The sequence below is a fragment of the Bufo bufo genome, chromosome 1, assembly GCF_905171765.1.
Source record: "Bufo bufo chromosome 1, aBufBuf1.1, whole genome shotgun sequence".
NCBI lineage: Eukaryota > Metazoa > Chordata > Amphibia > Anura > Bufonidae > Bufo > Bufo bufo.
Genome location: NC_053389.1, coordinates 397612735 through 397634241, shown reverse-complemented (window position 1 = coordinate 397634241; position 21507 = coordinate 397612735). Strand labels below are relative to the sequence as shown.

The 21507-nt window shown below is 43.9% G+C and overlaps 1 protein-coding gene across 2 annotated transcripts in view; it reads right to left on the bottom strand.

Moving 5' to 3' along the window:
* The window catches only part of ARHGAP26 (Rho GTPase activating protein 26), a 608947-nt gene that overhangs the window by 254453 nt on the left and 332987 nt on the right, over positions 1-21507 (bottom strand). The window lies entirely within an intron of this gene.

The following is a 21507-nucleotide window of genomic DNA, read 5'->3' as shown; positions in this document are numbered from 1 at the left end:
GAGTTTAATAATTTTTTTTAACCCCTCCATCGCTAATTTACTTTGCATTCTGTATTATGAATGCTATTATTTTCCCTTATAACCATGATATAAGGGAAAATAATAAAAATCGGGCAACCATGTGTGAAAATCGCACAGCATCCGCACTTGCATGCGGATGCTTGTGATTTTCACGCAGCCCCATTCACTTCTATGGGGCCTGCGTTGCGTAAAAAACACACAATATAGAGCATGCTGCGATTTGCACGCAACGCACAAGTGATGTGTAAAAATCACCACTCATGTGCACAGCCCGATAGAAATAAAGTTTGCAAACTGCTCCTAGTTTCAGACATTTCTAATGTGGTTGTGTCCTGTCTACTAATACGTGCTGGAGCCTGGATCTGTGTGTCCAGGATACTACCGCCTTCTCTATGCAGATTGGCCTATGTGAATTTTTCTTACTATTTACAGCCTGTGTCAGCTGCCCTCCTTGTACTCTTTCCACCTCTCCACAACAAATCTGCAAAGTAAAACCTCTTGCTTCTTGGTCTAAGGGGACTTTCACACTAGCGTTAATATTTTCTTTTATTGAGATACATCATACGGTCAATACCGAAAAAACTAGGGATGTCCCGATACCGGGCATTTGCACGAGTACATGTACTCGTGCAAATGTCCTCGATACCACTGCCGATACCTGTGCGCCGCTTCTATGTGTCTGTGTCAGTCCGCAGCCTGCCCCTGCACCTCGCACAGCTAACAGCTTCAGAAGCAGCAGCAGGCAGTGTAATAGGAGCCGACAGTGGAAGCTAGCTCCGCCTCGCCCTCCAACCAATCAGAGGCAACCAGCACTCACTCACAGCACAGGGACTCAGAGAATCGTCTGACAGTTTATTAGTTAAAAGAATCGTCACCGAGTCCCTGCCAGACGTCCTGCTCTGCGGCTCCCTGTAAGTCCGTCCGGGGGAAGGGCATTATTAGCATAGCATGTAGTGGAGCTGTGTGTGTACAGGGTGCATGTAGCAGAGCCGGAAGCCTGGCAGGGACTCGGTGACCGTCTCTGACTCATTAGATTCTTTTAACTAATAAACTCTCAGACGATTCTCTGAGTCCCTGTAATTACATCAGTCTGCTCCACTGCATTCACTGCAGCAGAGCTGTGTTTGCCAGGAGCGAGTCCCTCCAAAGGTGATAGTGTCTGTCTTCTATGGCCCTGGTCCTTCCCTTCCTGCCTGAAAGCTGCACATTGATCTCTAAAAGCAGGCATTAGGGCAAGAAGAAATATACATTACTGTATGATGGCCACAAGACTATTATACTGAGGAGGGGGGCTTCAAAAATTGTTGTCCTGACTCCTTACAGTAGCGTCTCCTTGTGGCTGCCCCATGCAGTATAATGTCTCCTTGTGGCCGCCCCTTACAGTATATAACGTCTCCTTGTGGCCGCCCCATACAGTATATAACGTATCCTTGTGTCCGCCCCATACAGTGTAACGTCTCCTTGTGGCCGCCCCATACAGTGTAACGTCTCCTTGTGGCTGCCCCCATACAGTGTAACGTCTCCTTGTGGCTGCCCCCATACAGTATAACGTCTCCTTGTGGCTGCCCCCATACAGTATAACGTCTCCTTGTGGCTGCCCCCATACAGTATAACGTCTCCTTGTGGCTGCCCCCATACAGTATAACATCTCCTTCTGGCTGCCCCCATACAGTAGAACGTCTCTTTGTGGCCCCCATACAGTACAACGTCTCCTTGTGGCTGCCCCATACAGTATAACATCTCCTTGTGGCTGCCCCATACAGTATAACATCTCCTTGTGGCTGCCCCATACAGTATAACATCTCCTTGTGGCTGCCCCATACAGTATAACATCTCCTTGTGGCTGCCCCATACAGTATAACATCTCCTTGTGGCTGCCCCATACAGTATAACGTCTCCTTGTGGCCCCCATCCAGTATAATGTCTCCTTGTGGCCCCCATACAGTATAACGTCTCTTTGTGGCTGCCCCCATACAGTGTAACGTCTCCTTGTGGCTGTCCCCCATACAGTATAACGTCTCCTTGTCAGGGCCGGATTAAGAGCATCATGGGCCTGGTGCTGAGGATTTTGCTGGGCCTTTTTATGGAACTGCACTCAGTGTCTTAATTACATATATATTTTATCGATACCATTAAAGTATTTTGTTCCTGCAACTACCCCTTCATTTGGCGTCTATCTTGGCAACATGGAGGGGGACCACGGGAGGGGGACCCTGAGGGTGGGGCACCCTCAGGGCACTATAGTGTCAGGAAAACCGCTTTGTTTTCCTGACACTATAGTGATCATTTAACATGACTATGAAGATTACTGTTTTCTAGCTGCTGTGGACTGTGGACAACAGCAGCTAGAAATAGTCATTTTCATAGAGCTGTGTTATGATTTATGGACACAGCACTCAGCATGCTTAGCCAGTCAGATAGAAGGCTGGCTAAGCATGCTGAGAGCTGTGTCTAAATAACATAACACATTAAAGGGATTCTGTCACCAGGTTTCACCCCTGTCAGCTAAAAATATGCTGATGTTCAGGGCGTCTTCACGATTCCTAATGTGTGCTTATAAATGTCATCTGTGGGCTTATTTAGCTAAAAAACAGCTTTTACTAACCTGTCAGTCAAACAAATAAGGTGCCCAAGGGGATGTCAAGGGATGCAAGATGCCGGCCGCACCCACCGCCGTTCGTGCCCAGCGCCGCCTTTCCGGACTTCTGCGCCGCCTCCTAATCCTCTGTGCTGCCTCTCGCTCCCCCCCCCTCCCCCCTCCTCCTGCTGTAAGATCTCGCGCATACAGGGGTTGAGCGAAGTGCCAGCGCATGCGCACTTCGCTGTAAGAAGCCAAATGGAGAAGTCTGCACGGGCGCATCAGGCAGAGCCCTGTGCGCAAGCGCGAGAGCTTACAGCAGAAGGAGGGGGGAGGGAGGTAGAGCGAGAGGCGGCACAGAGGATTAGGAGGCGGTGCAGAAGTCCGGAAAGGCGGCGCTGGGCACGAACAGCGGTGGGTGCGGCGGGCATCTTGCACCCATTAACATCCCCTTGGGCACCTTATTTGTTTGACTGACAGGTTAGTAATAGCTGTTTTTTAGCTAAATAAGCCCACAGATGACATTTATAAGCCCACATTAGGAATCGTGAAGACGCCCTGAACATCAGCATATGTTTAGCTGACAGGGGTGAAACCTGGTGACAGAATCCCTTTAAAGAAATTACTGTTTCTAGCTGCTGCGGACTAGCAGTGGACTGTGGACTAGCAGCTAGAAACAGTAATTTCTTTAATGTGTTATGTTATTTAGACTGAGCTCTCAGCATGCTTAGCCAGTCAGTAATTCTCATAGTGCTGTTATGATTTATGGACACAGCTCTCAGCATGCTTAGCCAGCCTTCTATCTGGCTGTACTTCTTGAGAGTCACAGTCCACAAGCTCAGAAACAGCCTGTGGACTGTGACTCTCAAGATGCAAAGCCAGATAGAAGGCTGGCTAAGCATGCTGAGAGCTGTGTCCATAAATCATAACAGCACTATGATTGCCCTCCCTTCCAACTGGATGAGTTTATCTGATACCTGCCCTGCTCCAGAAGCTCCTGCTGTCTCGCGGGCTGGTGTGGCTGAGCGCTGTGGGCCGTGTGCTGGTCGAAACTGCTGAGCAGGTTGTACACAGCGCAGCGTGCAGGAGGGATAACCGCGGGCGCACAGAGGTCATATCCAGCAGGCCGGCATTACAGGAACCGCACCAGCTGCTCTGACGTCCTCCCGCCGGATATCCTGTGATGTATATCCGGCGGCAGGACGTCAGGCAGGACAGCTGGTGCTGTTCCTGTAATCCCGCGGCCCGCCGAATATGACCTCAGTAGTGATGGGAAGTTCGGATCTTTCAGATTAATCGGTTCATGAATCAGATCTTCGGTTCACTTGCTGAGTCACTGACTGCTGAGCTGACTCGCAAGTGAACCGAAGACTCTAGGTGCCGGTGCGCATGCGCAGATGCTATCCATTCGATTCACTTGCTGCTGCTGACTCAGTCTGCTCTTCAGCTCTCTAATGAGTGAGTCAGGATCAGGAAGAGTGATTGATTATAGTGATAGTGAAGGGAAGCTGAGGCTGACGCCGGACAGGAGGACTCAGGAGCTGTCACTGTGGTGTGCATTGTTGTCTGTTGTGCATTGTTACCCACAGTGACAACAGTCTGACACTGACACTAGTACAACGAACCAAGTGAAGTGAAATGTGAATGCAGGGAAAACTATGTGCTGAATTGATAACAGTATTACAGTAACACAGTCACTGGCTGATAATAAAATAGTCCCCACAGTCCCCACTTAACGGAATCCATAAAGGAGATGTGAACCCACCCTTAGTTATATAGCTACTGAATGAGATGCCTTTGACATATATATCTCCTGAGAAGCCAATTTGATCCTAAAGGGTTAATTCAACCTGTAATCTAAACTCTGTGTCATCTGTCACTTCTCTTATCTCTCTGGGCCCCATAGCAAGAATCTAAATTGGGCCCCCATTCCCCTTTTATAGCCCCTCCCACTACCCATTCCAGGCCTCTCTCTTTGTTCCATGAACTATGTTCGCTGCTGTTTTATAATTTTTGCCATCAGGGCCGGATTGGGATTACAAAACAGGCCTGGCACACAAAAGAGGCATAATAGATACAGTGTGTACAGATGTATAGTGTATACAGCAGTGTACTGATATGTGAGGAACGTGGTATAATATATGCAGTGTGTTCAGGTATATAGTATATACAGCAGTGTACTGATATATGAGGTATAAATTACAGCTCGTACCTCACATATCAATCCAATACTGTATATACAATATACCTGTACACACCATCTATTATACCTCGTACCTAACATATCAGTACACTGCTGTATATACAATATATCTATACACACTGCATATATTATACCTTGTACCTCACATATCAGTACACTGCAATATATATTATATATCTGTACATATTGCATCTATAATACTGTTTAATATATGCAGTGTGTGTGTGTGTATATATATATATATATATATATATATATAGATGTGAGGCATACAAGGTATAATACTGTAGATGCAGTGTTTATAGAAATATGTGGTCAGTTATGCATTATAGTCACTGTGTGTGTGAAGTACATGAGGTTGTGGTCACTGTACCTGTCTGAAGTATTATACATGAGTGAGCAATGAGTAAAAACAGGGCATGGAGGGGGGGTAAATGATGAAATGTAGAGGACCTCCTCTTACCAATCCATTCCAGTCTGTATGGATCAATGCAGAGCTGATTGTGAACTTCTAATACTTGCTGTTAGGGGTTGAAGGACCTGTGATGATGTCATCACAGGTCCTGGCAGATGTACCTTTCAAACCTAGGAACTACACCATTTTTGGTGCAGTTACTTTGCTAGATTCTGCAGGACCTGTGATGCTGAAGATGATGTCATCACAGGTCCTGGCAGATGCACTGTTCTAACCTGGGAACTACACTTTACACTGTGCAGTTCCCTTACAGGACCTGTGAAGACTCCCTGTACTACTCAGATGACTCAGAGCTGCTAGTGCTTGCCTTGCCTCAGCTCTGATTGGTTGGTGGGCGGGGAGGGGAGGGGCTGGCAGAAGCATCTTCCACTCTAGGATCATATTACGCTCCTCCCGAGTCCCGCCCTCAGGCTCCCTGCTGCCAGCGTGAGGTGAGCGTCTCTGCATTGTCTGTGCGCTGTGTGACGCTGCGCTGTGTACAACAGAGGACTTTTAACCCTCCCGACGGCCTTTTGGCTGGCAGATGGGCCTATTTTATGGTAGGGGCCTGGAGCTGCAGCTCCATCAGCCCCTACGTTAATCCGGCCCTGCTCCTTGTGGCTGTCCCCCATACAGTATAACGTCTCCTTGTGGCTGCCCCCCATACAGTATAACGTCTCCTTGTGGCTGCCCCCCATACAGTATAACGTCTCCTTGTGGCTGCCCCCCATACAGCATAACGTCTCCTTGTGGCTGCCCCCCATACAGTATAACGTCTCCTTGTGGCTGCCCCCCATACAGTATAATGTCTCCTTGTGGTTTCCCCCCATACAGTATAACGTCTCCTTGTGGCTGCCCCCCATACAGTATAACGTTTCCTTGTGGCTGCCCCCCATACAGTATAACGTCTCCTTGTGGCTGCCCCCCATACAGTATAACGTCTCCTTGTGGTTGCCCCCCATACAGTATAACGTCTCCTTGTGGCTGCCCCCATACAGTGTAACGTCTCCTTGTGGCTGCCCCCCATACAGTATAACGTCTCCTTGTGGCTGCCCCATACAGTATAACGTCTCTTTGTGGCCCCCATACAGTATAATGTCTCCTTGGAATGTTATAGTTCTGTTTTTGGGCCTTTTGGTTGGTCAGTGGTCAGAAAATACATGTGTGTGTATTTTATTGTTAAAATTAGTATCGATAATTGGTATCGGTGAGTACTTAAATAAAAGTATCGGTACTCGTACTCAGTCTTAAAAAAATGGTATCGGGACATCCCTAGAAAAAACAAAACAAAAACAAACAAAAAAACACTTTCGTTTTGTCCCCATTCATTGTCAATAGGGTCAAAGTATAACTGAACAGAACAAAATGCTCCAAAATGCATTCCGTTCCATTTGGTTGCGTTCCACCCACAATGCAAGTCAATAGGGACGGATCCGTTTTCTCTGACATCATAAAAAGCGGATCCGTCCCCCATTGACTTTCAACTGAGTTCATGACGGATCTGTCTTGGCTATGTTAACCCCTTCAGGACTCCATTTTTCACCTTAAGGACCAGGCCATTTTTTGCAAATCTGACATGTCACTATATGTGGTAATAACTTTAAAACGCTTTTACTTATCCAAGCCATTCTGAGACTGTTTTCTCGTCACAAACTGTACTTCATGACAGTGGTAAATTTGAGTCAAAATATTTCATTTTTAACTTATAAGAAAATAAATAATAATATTTACCAAGAATTTGGAAAAATTTGCAATTTTCAAAATTTCTATTTCTCCGCTTTTAAAACAGATAGTGAAACCTCCTAAAATAGTTATCAATTTACATTTCCCATACGTCTACTTCACGTTTGGATCATTTTGTAAATTACTTTGTTTTTGGGACGTCAGAAGGCTTAGAAGTTTAGAAGCAAATCTTAAAGACCAGTTCAGATAATGATTTGCCAAGCATCTCTAACTTATTAGTATAGCACTTGCAATTATTATGCAATTTTGTACTTTATTTGGTTTGCAGAGAGCTGTTGCATTGCATGTTTTGTTTTACAGTGTTGTTCTCAGCCATAGCAACGTGCCCCTGCGCTTTGGGATGTGCTGACTGACCCCCTTTTTCTTTGCAGTTTGTACTGGAGGTGTGGCTGACACCTCAGTCGTGCACTCCTGACCAGCTCGTCTGCCCCATAGGCTGATTTTAATTAGTGTGAGTATATAGCTTGGCCTGCTCTCCCTCACTCACTGGAAGCCATTTGGCACCAGGAGAGAGATAGTTTGTGGACTCTCATTGCAGTCTTTGGTGGCCATTTGGCACCAGGAGTGGTGTGGAGTGGGCACGGCATGCATGTTGGTACCTGCATTCCTTGGATATAATGGAGGCCATTTTGGAACCAAAAATGACAGAAATTAAAGCAGGCCCAGCATGCATGTGGAACCTACACTCGCTGAATTATATGGTAGCCGTCATGGCACATAACAGGTAGAATTTAGTGTTAGGAACCCGTCTTACAGAGCTCACCTTGACGTGCGGCAGACGGGCTCAAATAATTTTGTACAAAATTATTTGCCAAGCATCTCTAACTTATTAGTATAGCACTTGCAATTATTATGCAATTTTGTACTTTATTTGGTTGGCAGAGAGCTGTTGCATTGCATGTTTTTTTTTACAGTGTTGTTCTCAGCCATAGCAACGTGCCCCTGCGCTTTGGGATGTGCGGACTGACCCCCTTTTTCTTTGCAGGTCTGAAGTCACTTTGTGGGGATTACATAATCGAAACCACCCATAAATTGCCCCATTTAAGAAACTACACCCCTCAAGATATTCAAAACTGATTTTACAAACTTTGTTAACCCTTTAGGTGTTCCACAAGAATTAAAGGAAAATGGAGATGAAATTTCTGAATTTCACTTTTTTGGCAGATTTTCCATTTTAATCCAGTAATTTCCGCTAACAAAGCAGGGTTAACAGCCAAACAAAACTCAATATTTATTACCCTGATTCTGTAGTTTACAGAAACATCCCATTTCTGATCGTAAACTGTTGTACGGGCACATGGCAGGGCGCAGAAGGAAAGGAACCCCATGTGGTTTTTGGAGGGCATATTTCACTGGGATAATTTTAAGTTGCCATGTCACATTTGAAAAACCCCTGATGCACCCCTAGAGTAGAAACTCCAAAAAAGTGATCCCATTTTAGAAACTACAGGATAAGGTGGCAGTTTTGTTGGTACTATTTTAGGATACATGTGATTTTTGGTTGCTCTATATTAAATTGTTTTTGAAGCGAGGTAACAAAAAAATAGCTTTTTTGGCACCGTTTTTATTTTTTGCCTTTTACAATGTTCATCTGACAGGTTAGATCATGTGCTATTTTTATAGATCATGTGCTATTTTTTTTGTGTCTCCATATTCTGTCTCATTTTTTTGCGGGATGAGATGACGGTTTGATTGGTACTTTTTTAGGGTGCGTATGATTTTTGGTCGCTTGGTATTACACTTTTTGTGATGACTTTTTTTTTTACGGTGTTAACCTGAGGGGTTAGGTCATGTGATATTTTTATACAGCCGGTAATTACGGACGTGAAACAATATCACCTGACCCAAGAGAGAGTCACAAGAACCACCCCATATATGCACATCCGATTATTTATATATATATATATATATCTATATATATATATATATACACTCACCTAAAGAATTATTAGGAACACCTGTTCTATTTCTCATTAATGCAATTATCTAGTCAACCAATCACATGGCAGTTGCTTCAATGCATTCAGGGGTGTGGTCCTGGTCCAGACAATCTCCTGAACTCCAAAATGAATGTCAGAATGGGAAAGAAAGGTGATTTAAGCAATTTTGAGCATGGCATGGTTATTGGTGCCAGACGGGCCGGTCTGAGTATTTCACAATCTGCTCAGTTACTGGGATTTTCACGCACAACCATTTCTAGGGTTTAGAAAGAATGGTGTGAAAAGGGAAAAACATCCAGTATGCGGCAGTCCTGTGGGCGAAAATGCCTTGTGGATGCTAGAGGTCAGAGGAGAATGGGCCGACTGATTCAAGCTGATAGAAGAGCAACGTTGACTAAAATAACCACTCGTTACAACCGAGGTATGCAGCAAAGCATTTGTGAAGCCACAACACGCACAACCTTGAGGCGGATGGGCTACAACAGCAGAAGACCCCACCGGGTACCACTCATCTCCACTACAAATAGGAAAAAGAGGCTACAATTTGCACGAGCTCACCAAAATTGGACTGTTGAAGACTGGAAAAATGTTGCCTGGTCTGATGAGTCTCGATTTCTGTTGAGACATTCAAATGGTAGAGTCCGAATTTGGCGTAAACAGAATGAGAACATGTATCCATCCTCTGATGGCTACTTCCAGCAGGATTATGCACCATGTCACAAAGCTCGAATCATTTCAAATTGGTTTCTTGAACATGACAATGAGGTCACTGTACTAAAATGGCCCCCACAGTCACCAGATCTCAACCCAAAAGCATATTTGGGATGTGGTGGAACGGGAGCTTCGTGCCCTGGATGTGCATCCCTCAAATCTCCATCAACTGCAAGATGCTATCCTATCAATATGGGCCAACATTTCTAAAGAATGCTATCAGCACCTTGTTGAATCAATGCCACGTAGAATTAAGGCAGTTCTGAAGGCAAAAGGGGGTCCAACACCGTATTAGTATGGTGTTCCTAATAATTCTTTAGGTGAGTGTATATATATATATATATATATATATATATATATATATATATATACACACACACACACACACACACACACACACACACCACCCTTTGCACTCCGCGTATTATTTGGTGTGCCCCCTGTTTTCTCAATCCATGGTAACTACGGACGTGACAATACCTAATATGTCTACTTTTTAAGTTTTAGACTATAAAAGCATTTTTGAAACAAAAAAAATAAATCAGGTTTTAGTGTCTCCATATTCGGAGAGCCATAGTTTTAATTAATTTTTTGGGCGACTTATGTAGGGGCTCATATTTTGTGGGATGAGTTGATGGTTTGATTGGTACCATTTTGGGGGGCATACGACTTTTTGTGATGTAAGGTGACAAAAAAAATTAGCATCCAGCGCCCCAGAATACCGCTACCCACTACTCAGATAACATGAGCACTGATGAAGGTCCACCGTGACCGAAACGTCTGGTCAGAAATCTTTTTTTGACGCTTATATATGCCATGGGCAAATGGATGATGGAGAGTATGAAATAAACCTCACTTGAATTGCAAAAAATCTCAACCTGAGTGCCTCAATACTTCATATGCACCAGGGGCCCATACAAGTCCGTGCTGCTGATCGGGCGGGCGCAGCTCCTGCACCCGCCGAAACAGCCCACCGTACATGTATGGTGCTGGTCCTTAACCGCCTCCGGACCGCCTAACGCAGGATCGCATATATACGCGTCATCTCGCGAGACGCGAGATTTCGCTCAAAGCCGGCCCGCGCATGCGCATCGCGGGCCGGCAAAAGTTAGAGGACAAGTTCGTCACCAGACTGCCAGCCAATGATCGTTGATGGCAGGCTGGCGATTTTCAAAAAAACGAATGAAAAGCCAGATAACACATCATATTAGTAAATATGATGTGTTAAATGGCTTGTCTGCTCCTCTGCTGGTCCTTTTCGTCGGTTGGTTCCAGCAGAGGAGCAGAGATCACTGTGAGTACCCACCAACACTACACTTAGCCCCAGATCACCCCCCATCACCCGAATTAACCCCTTGATCACCCCTGTCAATCACCTAGTGAAAGGAAAAAAGTGATCAGTGTAAACTGTCACTTTTTTTTTTCACTGGTATTGACCGATAGGTTTTAGGATAGTTTAGGCCCCTTGGTTAGGTAGTTTAGCGTCGGTTAGCGCCCAGCCCACCGCAGTCACTGAGTAGCGTATCGCTAATCAGCATTTGTACATTTATAGTATCTGCAAGTGATCAAAACTGATCACAGTCAGATCTATAATTGTATTAGTGTCACCTTAGCACGCCCTCCACCCAAAACGCACTGTTTGCCCGATCAGGCCTGATCGGTCGCCCACACGTGCGTTCACCCACACCCGCCCCGCCGCAGTGACAAAAAATATATTTTTTTTTGATCACTGCACAATCACTTTCCAAGCGCTGCGGCGATAAAAAAATCAGTTTTGATATTTTTTATCAACAGTAGCGGCCCCTGGTACTTCGCTAGCCTCCCCTTTGTAAGACAGGCTTGCTTTTTTTCTTGGGTAGTCTCAGGGAATACCCCTAAATTTAGTAGTCCAAATGTCAAACAGGGGGTATTCTTCTGAAGAGGCCTACAGGATTCTGACCCAGTCGGATGAGGAATGGGAACCCTCACCTGACGAATCTAGCGGGTCAGAATATGAACCTGTAGAAAGCAGTGGCAGTCTGACCCAAAGTTCGGACGAGGAGGTGGAGGTCCCTGATAGAACCAGGCGTACCCAGCCCCGTGTCGCTAGACCACAGGTTGCGCAGGATCCGCTTGAAGAGCAGCAGAGTGGGGCTGGCGCTGTCGGATCACGTGGTGAGGCATACACCAGAAGGGCAGTTGAAGCTGGTACGGTGGCACGTGCAGTAGTTACCCCGTCGCAGCCACCGCACAGACAGGCCCGTAGAGCCCCTAGAGTCCCTGAGGTGCTGGCAAATCCTGATTGGCAGTCACCAACTTCAGCCGCACCATTAGTTCCCCTTTCACCGCCCAGTCTGGAGTTCGGGTTGAGACAGCTCAGATCGGTTCGGCCCTGGGATTTTTTGAGCTGTTCTTGACTGCGGAGCTCTTGGACTTAGTCGTGGCAGAAACAAATCGGTATGCCACTCAATTTATATCCGCCAACCCGGGAAGCTTTTATGCCCAGCCTTTCCGGTGGAAACCAGTCCAAGTTTCCGAAATTAACATTTTTCTGGGCCTTCTCCTCGACATGGGTCTAACCAAAAAGCATGAATTGCGGTCATATTGGTCCATGAACCCAATTCATCACATGCCCATGTTCTCTGCTGCTATGTCCAGGGCACGATTTGAGGCCATCCTGCGTTTCCTGCACTTTAGCGACAACACCACCTCCCGTCCCAGAGGCCACCCAGCTTTTGACCGGCTCCACAAAATTCGGCCCCTCATAGACCACTTCAACCAGAAATTTGCAGATTTGTATACCCCAGAGCAAAAGATCTGCGTAGACGAGTCCTTAATACATTTTACCGGGCGCCTTGGCTTCAAACAAAACATCCCAAGCGGTATGGGGTCAAATTGTATAAGCTCTGTGAAAGGGCCACAGGCTATACCCACAAATTTCGGATCTATGAGGGAAAAGATCAGACCCTGGAGCCGGTCGGTTGCCCTGACTACCTGGGGAGCAGTGGGAAGACAGTCTGGGACTTGGTGTCACCCTTATTTGGCAAGGGGTAAAAAAAATTTTTTGTATGAACTCGCCATGCCCCTCATTGAATACCTTGGGGTGTCTTCTTTCCAAAATGGGGTCACATGTGGGGTATTTATACTGCCCTGGCTTTTTAGGGGCCCTAAAGCGTGAGAAGAAGTCTGGGATCCAAATGTCTAAAAATGCCCTCCTAAAAGGAATTTGGGCACCTTTGCGCATCTAGGCTGCAAAAAAGTGTCACACATGTGCTATCGCCGTACTCAGGAGAAGTTGGGGAATGTGTTTTGGGGTGTCATTTTACATATACCCATGCTGGGTGAGATAAATATCTTGGTCAAATGCCAACTTTGTATAAAAAAAATGGGAAAAGTTGTCTTTTGCCAAGATATTTCTCTCACCCAGCATGGGTATATGTAAAATGACACCCCAAAACACATTGCCCAACTTCTCCTGAGTACGGAGATACCACATGTGTGACACTTTTTTGCAGCCTAGGTGGGCAAAGGGGCCCACATTCAAAAGAGCACCTTTCGGATTTCACCGGCCATTTTTTACAGATTTTGATTTCAAATTACTTACCACACATTTGGGCCCCTAGAATGCCAGGGCAGTATAACTACCCCACAAGTGACCCCATTTTGGAAAGAAGACACCCCAAGGTATTCGCTGATGGGCATAGTGAGTTCATGGAAGTTTTTATTTTTTGTCACAAGTTAGTGGAATATGAGACTTTGTAAGAAAAAAAAAAAAAAAAAAATCATAATTTTCCGCTAACTTGTGACAAAAAATAAAAAATTATAGGAACTCACCATGCCCCTCACGGAATACCTTGGGGTGTCTTCTTTCCAAAATGGGGTCACTTGTGGGGTGTTTGTACTGTCTGGGCATTGTAGAACCTCAGGAAACATGACAGGTGCTCAGAAAGTCAGAGCTGCTTCAAAAAGCGGAAATTCACATTTTTGCACCATAGTTTGTAAACGCTATAACTTTTACCTAAACCTTTTTTTTTTTTACCCAAACATTTTTTTTTTATCAGACATGTAGAACAATAAATTTAGAGAAAAATTTATATATGATGTCGTTTTTTTTTGCAAAATTTTACAGCTGAAAGTGAAAAATGTCATGTTTTTGCAAAAAAAAATCGTTAAATTTCGATTTATAACAAAAAAAGTAAAAATGTCAGCAGCAATGAAATACCACCAAATGAAAGCTCTATTAGTGAGAAGAAAAGGAGGTAAAATTAATTTGGGTGGTAAGTTGCATGACCGAGCAATAAACGGTGAAAGTAGGGTAGGTCAGAAGTGTAAAAAGTGGCCTGGTCATTAAGGGTGTTTAAGCTATAGGGGCTGAGGTGGTTAAGTGACGTCCACCAGTGCCGTACACGTAAGGCGCGGGTCCTCTACGGGTTAAAGATAATACAACCGGATCGGTTCATAACAGATGCAGCTAGTTGTATTATCAATAACAGAAGCGTTTTTGCTAGACCCTGTCGGATTCAGCAAAAACACTAATGTGAAAGTAGCCTTAGACTAGGAAGGGGAAAAGCAGAGAGAGCTATCAGAAACAGTGATTTAAAGGGAGTCTGACACCTCCATATGGTCATATACAGTGCTTACATTGCCCTATAGCACACTTATACATGAATGTTATGGTACCTTTGTCTTTGTCTTTACACTTGCAGAAGCTGTAAAAACTAACTTTGATTGATATGCAAATGAGCACTCGCAAGTGCCCAGGGGCGGCGTTCACTGTGTTGGTGCCCAGGCTGCCCTGCCTTTTTTCATTGTTCCCCCTCCCCCAGCCTCTGCCCGCCCTCCTATTCCCTTGCATCATCCTAAGGCCGTAAATCCAGCCGTTCGCCGGAGCATGCGCAGTAGTTAAAGTGATGCCGTGCCAACAATGGGCATCGCAGTGCGCATGCTCCGGCCCGTCGAGGCAGTGCACAGTCGTGGGATCCCGGCCGGACCTTAGGATGACGCAAGGAAATAGGAGGGCGGGCATATGCAGAGGCTCGGGCCTCTGTAAAGACAAAGACAAAGGTACCATAACATTCATGTATAGGTGTGCTATAGGGCAATGTAAGCACTGTATGGCCATATGGAGGTGTCAGACTCCCTTTAAGTCAGATTCAAGGGCAGTATCAGGTAGGTGAAGGACTCACTGTGCAGAATCAAAATGGTAGGACATTTTAAATGAAGATTATTTAGAACATTACCCAATTCTGCACTTAAGAAGGAAATCAACAATAAAAAAGCAAAAGGATATATAGCATTAAATTGCTTCCTTTTTTATACTAGTCTCTCTTTTCCTGGTGCAAATGTTTTCAAATCATTTAGAAAACTTTTCTCCCCTCAATCTGCCTTCACGCATTTCAGAAACTAGTATGGAGGGAGTGGAGACTGCAGCTAAGTAGCTTCTCTTAGTCACAGTATGCTGTGAGAGGGGGAAAGTGGAGCAAGTGGAGAAACATTTTATTGGGTCACAGTGACTTAACAGAAATATGGATAAGTGGGCAGCAGGAAAATAAAACAACTTAAAGGGAACCTGCCACATGCACTGTGCTGTCTTCACTAAGGGCAGCAAAGTGTAGTGACAGACCCTCTTGATTTCAGCGGTCTGTCACTTATGTGATGGCAGTCAGTAGTGACATGCCAGATCTGGCATAAATTTTGTGGCTTTTTGGGGGACCTTCTCACCACTCACCACTTTTCAAAGTGGCAAGCGCTGAGGGGCGGGTCAGGTGGTCCATCACATGTATTATAATCTATGTCAGGTAACTGGAGGTCTAGACTAGGGATCGACCGATATAGATTTTTTAGAGCCGATACCGATAACCTGTGAACTTTCAGGCCGATAACCGATAACTTATACCGATATTCTGTGCATTTTCATTTTTGGAAGAAAAAAATATTTCTGTTACGGTGTTCACCACATAGGAGATTTGTTTTTCAATATTTTATTAGTTTGAACTTTTCGGACGTGGCAATATGTGATATGTTTATTTATTGTTTATATATTTTATATGTAAAATTGGGAAAGGGGGTGATTTATACTTAATATTTTGCAGGTTTTTTTTACTTTTTTTTAATTACTTTTTATTTAATTATTTTAACTATTTCCCCCCTTAGGGTCTAGAACCTGGGATCTTTTAATCCCTTGTCCTATTCACCCTAATAGAGGACTTCACACTCTCCCTGCTGCCATGAGCAATGTACATACAGCAGCAGGGAGCAGACTTTGGCAGCCAGGGGTTCATTAGCGTTCTAGCTGCCACGGTAACCTATCGGAGCCCCCCAGATTACACTACTGGGGCTCCGATCAGAAGCTGCCACTACCACCAATGAGGAGGAGGGGAAGGGACCTTTGGCCACTGACACTAATGAGAAGGAGGGGAGAGTGGCCACTGCCTTTAATACTGAGGGGGGGGGGGGGCACTGCGCCACCAATGGTTTCAATCCTGGGGGCTGGGGGTGAGGGTGCACTGCGCCACCAATGTTTTTAATACTAAGGAGGCTTACTGCGCCACCAATGATAATTTACGTTTAATACAGGAGGCGGGTGTATCGACGCAGAATCAAATAGGCGGCACCCTGCCTGTGACAGGAAGCTGCGATCAGCGGCAGCAGTTAACCCCTCAGATGCAGCACCTGAGGGGTTAACTGCCACTAATTGCAGCTTCCTGTCATATAGGCTGGGCACCGCCTCCTGTATTTGTATTAGACGTTAATTATCATTGGTGGCGCAGTGCGCCCGCCCCTCCTCTTCCCGTCTCTCCTCATTGGCAGCGCAGCACAGGGGGAAAGAGTGACTCCTTCTCCCCTGTGCTGCTCAGGGAACATGAGTGTCCTGACAGCAGCGCGCTCATGTTCTGTGACAGCGCGCTGGACACATTATCGGCAAGGTTAGAGGCCGATACCGATAACTTTAAAAATAATTAATATCGTCCGATAATAACGGTAACTCCGATAATCGGTCGATCCCTACTCTAGATATGCATCCTGCTGGTCTAAATCCTTGCTTTGTTGCACAGATACATGCACCTCTTAATAACTGGTGCATCTAAAGCAGGCATCCTCAAACTGCGGCCCTCCAGCTGTTGTAAAACTACCCACAATGCCCTGCTGTAGGCTGATACCTGTAGGCTGTTCGGGCATGCTGGGAGTTGTAGTTTTGGAACAGCTGGAGGGTCGCAGTTTGAGGATGCCTGATCTAAAGCAAGAAGGAGAGATATTAAGACCAAAGTCTAAACGACAGTCTTGATAAATGTCTCCCTAAGTGTTCAGCTCTGACTGATGGGACATCTGAAAAACTGGTCACATTGTAAAATATTTCAGAACATCAAAGATAATCTATATGCCTATAGTCATTTAAGCCTACAAATCTATTGCACATGTGGAAAAGATACTGATGTTACTGAACTTATTCAAAATTATTTTTTCGAACCACAACTGTTAAAATGATCAAAATGCTCCTTTTACAAACAAAAGATACCTTTGCTACCAAAAAATAGTGAGTGAAAACATTTATGTGGAGAGATTAGGACAGTAGCCAAAAATATTGCCCAGACAATCTAGATGACAGCAAACATGAAGACTACAGTGAACTGACACATTGAAGATTTTAAGGAGAAAGAGTCCTTGGAGAATCTCAATCGAGTGCTGATTGTATTAGTCTTATTGATAACACTCAAAAATTTGAAAAGGATAGATGAAATATCATTAACAATAGCACACAATGATTCATCTTTGCACATTGCTTTGCACATTGTTTGCATACACAGGGATCACAGGCAGGTTATCATTTTCTGCTGCCTCAGCTAATGTATGCGCAGACCACACATTGATCTGTTAGTGCCCCTAAATGAACTATGAGCCGAGCTTGCATTGATCAACCAGAGATTTAGTGGTCTTAAAATGCAAGTTCAAGTTTCACTTAATCAATAATGAACTTTTAAGCTGATGCCACCGTATCTTCCAGTCTTTCCTACAGAAAACCTCTGAAAATATCTATATACTTCTTGGCAACGTGCATGCATAAACAACCCATTTTAATAATGTTCTTGGTCTAATTACATGTTTAATGGCCCGGTCTTGTATTTGTTCTGTCAAATCATTTGTCCTTGTGGTTCCACTAATCTACTCAATGTAATCTGGTCCCTGATGCACTAGCATTATGCCCAGTGTACAAGAATGCACTGACAAAACAGTTACAAAACCGCATAGAATCACGGAAAAGTAGCACCATAGAAAATTTGTATTATAATTATTATCCATATTATTATTTACAATAATAATAAACACAGACTTTTCTAGATAATTTAGACTATCGACAACTTTGGAGCATTTTTTATTCCTGTTCTATACTTATAAGGCCTCTTGCATAAGACCGTATTTTCTTTCCATGTCCGTTTTTTTGCGGACTGTATGCGGAACCAATTATTTCAATGGGTCCGCAAAAAAAAACAGAAGGTACTCCGTGTGCATTCCATTTCCGTATTTCCATATATCCGTTCGGCTAGAAGATGGAACTTGTCCTATTATTGTCCGCATAACAGACAAGGATAGTACAGTCGTGGCCAAAAGTTTTGACTATGACACAAATATTCGTTTTCACAAAGTTTGCTGCTAAACTGCTTTTAGATCTTTGTTTCAGTTGTTTCTGTGATGTAGTGAAATATAATTACACACACTTCATATGTTTCAAAGGCTTTTATCGACAATTACATGACATTTATGCAAAGAGTCAGTATTTGCAGTGTTGGCCCTTCTTTTTCAGGACCTCTGCAATTCGACTGGGCATGCTCTCAATCAACTTCTGGGCCAATTCCTGACTGATAGCAACCCATTCTTTCATAATCACTTCTTGGAGTATGTCAGAATTAGTGGGTTTTTGTTTGTCCACCCGCCTCTTGAGGATTGACCACAAGTTCTCAATGGGATTAAGATCTGGGGAGTTTCCAGGCCATGGACCCAAAATGTCGACGTTTTGGTCCCCGAGCCACTTATTTATCACTTTTGCCTTATGGCACGATGCTCCATCGTGCTGGAAAATGTATTGTTCTTCACCAAACTGTTGTTGGATTGTTGGAAGAAGGTGCTGTTGGAGGGTGTTTTGGTACCATTCTTTATTCATGGCTGTGTTTTTGGGCAAAATTGTGAGTGAGCCCACTCCCTTGGATCAGAAGCAACCCCACACATGAATGGTCTCAGAAAGCTTTACTGTTGGCATGACACAGGACTGATGGTAGCGCTCACCTTTTCTTCTCCGGACAAGCCTTTTTCCAGATGCCCCAAACAATCGGAAAGAGGCTTCATCGGAGAATATGACTTTGCCCCAGTCCTCAGCAGTCCATTCACCATACTTTCTGCAGAAAATCAATCTGTCCCTGATGTTTTTTTTGGAGAGAAGTGGCTTCTTTGCTGGCCTTCTTGACACCAGGCCATCTTCCGAAAGTCTTCACCTCACTGTGCGTGCAGATGCGCTCACACCTGCCTGCTGCCATTCCCGAGCAAGCTCTGCACTGGTGGCACTCCGATCCCGCAGCTGAATCCTCTTTAGGAGACGATCCTGGCGCTTGCTGGACTTTCTTGGACGCCCTGAAGCCTTCTTAACAAGAATTGAACCTCTTTCCTTGAAGTTCTTGATGATCCTATAAATTGTTGATTGAGGTGCAATCTTAGTAGCCACAATATCCTTGCCTGTGAAGCCATTTTTATGCAACGCAATGATGGCTGCACGAGTTTCTTTGCAGGTCACCATGGTTAACAATGGAAGAACAATGATTTCAAGCATCACCCTCCTTTTAACATGTCAAGTCTGCCATTTTAACCCAATCAGCCTGACATAATGATCTCCAGCCTTGTGCTCGTCAACATTCTCACCTGAGTTAACAAGACGATTACTGAAATGATCTCAGCAGGTCTTTTAATGACAGCAATGAAATGCAGTGGAAAGGTTTTTTTGGGATTAAGTTAATTTTCATGGCAAAGAAGGACTATGCAATTCATCTGATCACTCTTCATAACATTCTGGAGTATATGCAAATTGCTATTATAAAAACTTAAGCAGCAACTTTTCCAATTTCCAATATTTATGTAATTCTCAAAACTTTTTGCCACGATTGTACTGTTCTATTAGGGGCGAGCTGTTCCGTTCCACAAAATACGGAATGCACACGGACGTCATCCGTATTTTTTGCAGATCCATTTTGCGGACTGTATAATATATACGGTCGTGTGCAAGAGGCCTTAAAACTGATAGGGATTCAGCTATAAAAGTCTTTACATGATGTAGCAACCACTGGTCAGGAAGAAAGCATTCGTTCCTGACAAATGCTTGCTTGTCAGTGCAGGTGACCACTGCATTTATATTCAGCAATCCCTTCCAAAGTATGAGTTCCCATACAGAATTATTGTTTGCCAGCAGCAGAGTGCTGTTTAGATGGCACAATCTGCTGCCAGCAAACAATGATCTAAGCATCCACGCGAACAATCCTCGCTCATTCATCGAGCAATTAGCAGCACCTTTACACCGGCAGACTATCACTAATTAGTGTACAAACGCTCATTAGCGATAATCTGCCCAAACATCGGGCAATGTAAATGCCCCTTGACAAATTTAATAGAGGTCGGTATGGCAACAGTTAATGTGGTATTTAGTACTAGGTTCCTGTCCTAAAGAGATCACCTTGACGTCGGTGGAGTGGCACAAATAATTTTGTACAAAATGTATTTGCCAAGAATCTCACATTTATAACGCAGCATTAGCATTTTACAAATTTTCTATAGTGAGCATGACACTGTTGAATTTAGTTTATTATTTGTGTATTATAGTATGACTGATAATTGCTTCTTATTCATAAGGAAACACATCTAGGTCTATTGAAAGAATACATCATATAGATGTTAAAGGCTATGTACACCTTCAGAGACAATTTTTGTTTATGATTGCATTTTACTCATTTTTGGCTAAAAATCATATATTCAATTGGCCTTTATTAAAAATATTGAGCCATTCTGTCACAAAGGGTTAACTGTTTTTCCAACTGTGTGACTGGTACTTTCATTTTGTGCCAGTCATCTAATAAACCTTATCTCTAAATTACTAAGAGGTCATAAACAGTTATTTAAGATACATTCTTATCAGTAAGATAAGAACTGAGCTATTATGAGTGTTTATAAGGTCAGAGAGCAGACATAAGGAGCCCCCCAACTGAAGGAAAAGAGAAAAAATCCACAGGCTGCTATTACAGCATCTCAGCTATGTACAGAAAAAAGGCCTCCATATTTTTAATAAAGACCAATTGAAAAAATGATTTTTAGCTTAAAATGAGTACTAGGAATGAGCGAATTGACTTCGGATTAAATATCCAAAATCGATATGCATAAAACTTTGTTCTAATACTGTACGGAGCAGGAGCTCTGTACAGTATTAGAATGTATTGGCTCGGATGAGCCGAAGTTATTGCTTCGCAAAGTCTCGCAAGACTTCGCACAATAACTTCATAAATTTATTTTAATACCACTTGGAACCGAACCAGAGTTTGGGAAATGTTTTTTTACAGTACAAATGAATTTATGAAGTTATTGCGCAAAGTCTCGCGAGACTTCGTGAAGCAATAACTTCGGCTCATCGGAGCCAATACATTCCAATAATGTACGGAGCTTTTGCTCGGTACAGCATTATAACAAAGTTTCATGTGAATCGACTTTGGATGTTTCATCCGAAGTCAATTCGCTCATCCCTAATGAGTGCAATAGTGCAATAATTAAAAAATTGTCCCCAAAGTTGTACATAGACTTTAAAGGGAACCTTTCATGTGGATATTTGATTATAATCTAAGTAATTATATAC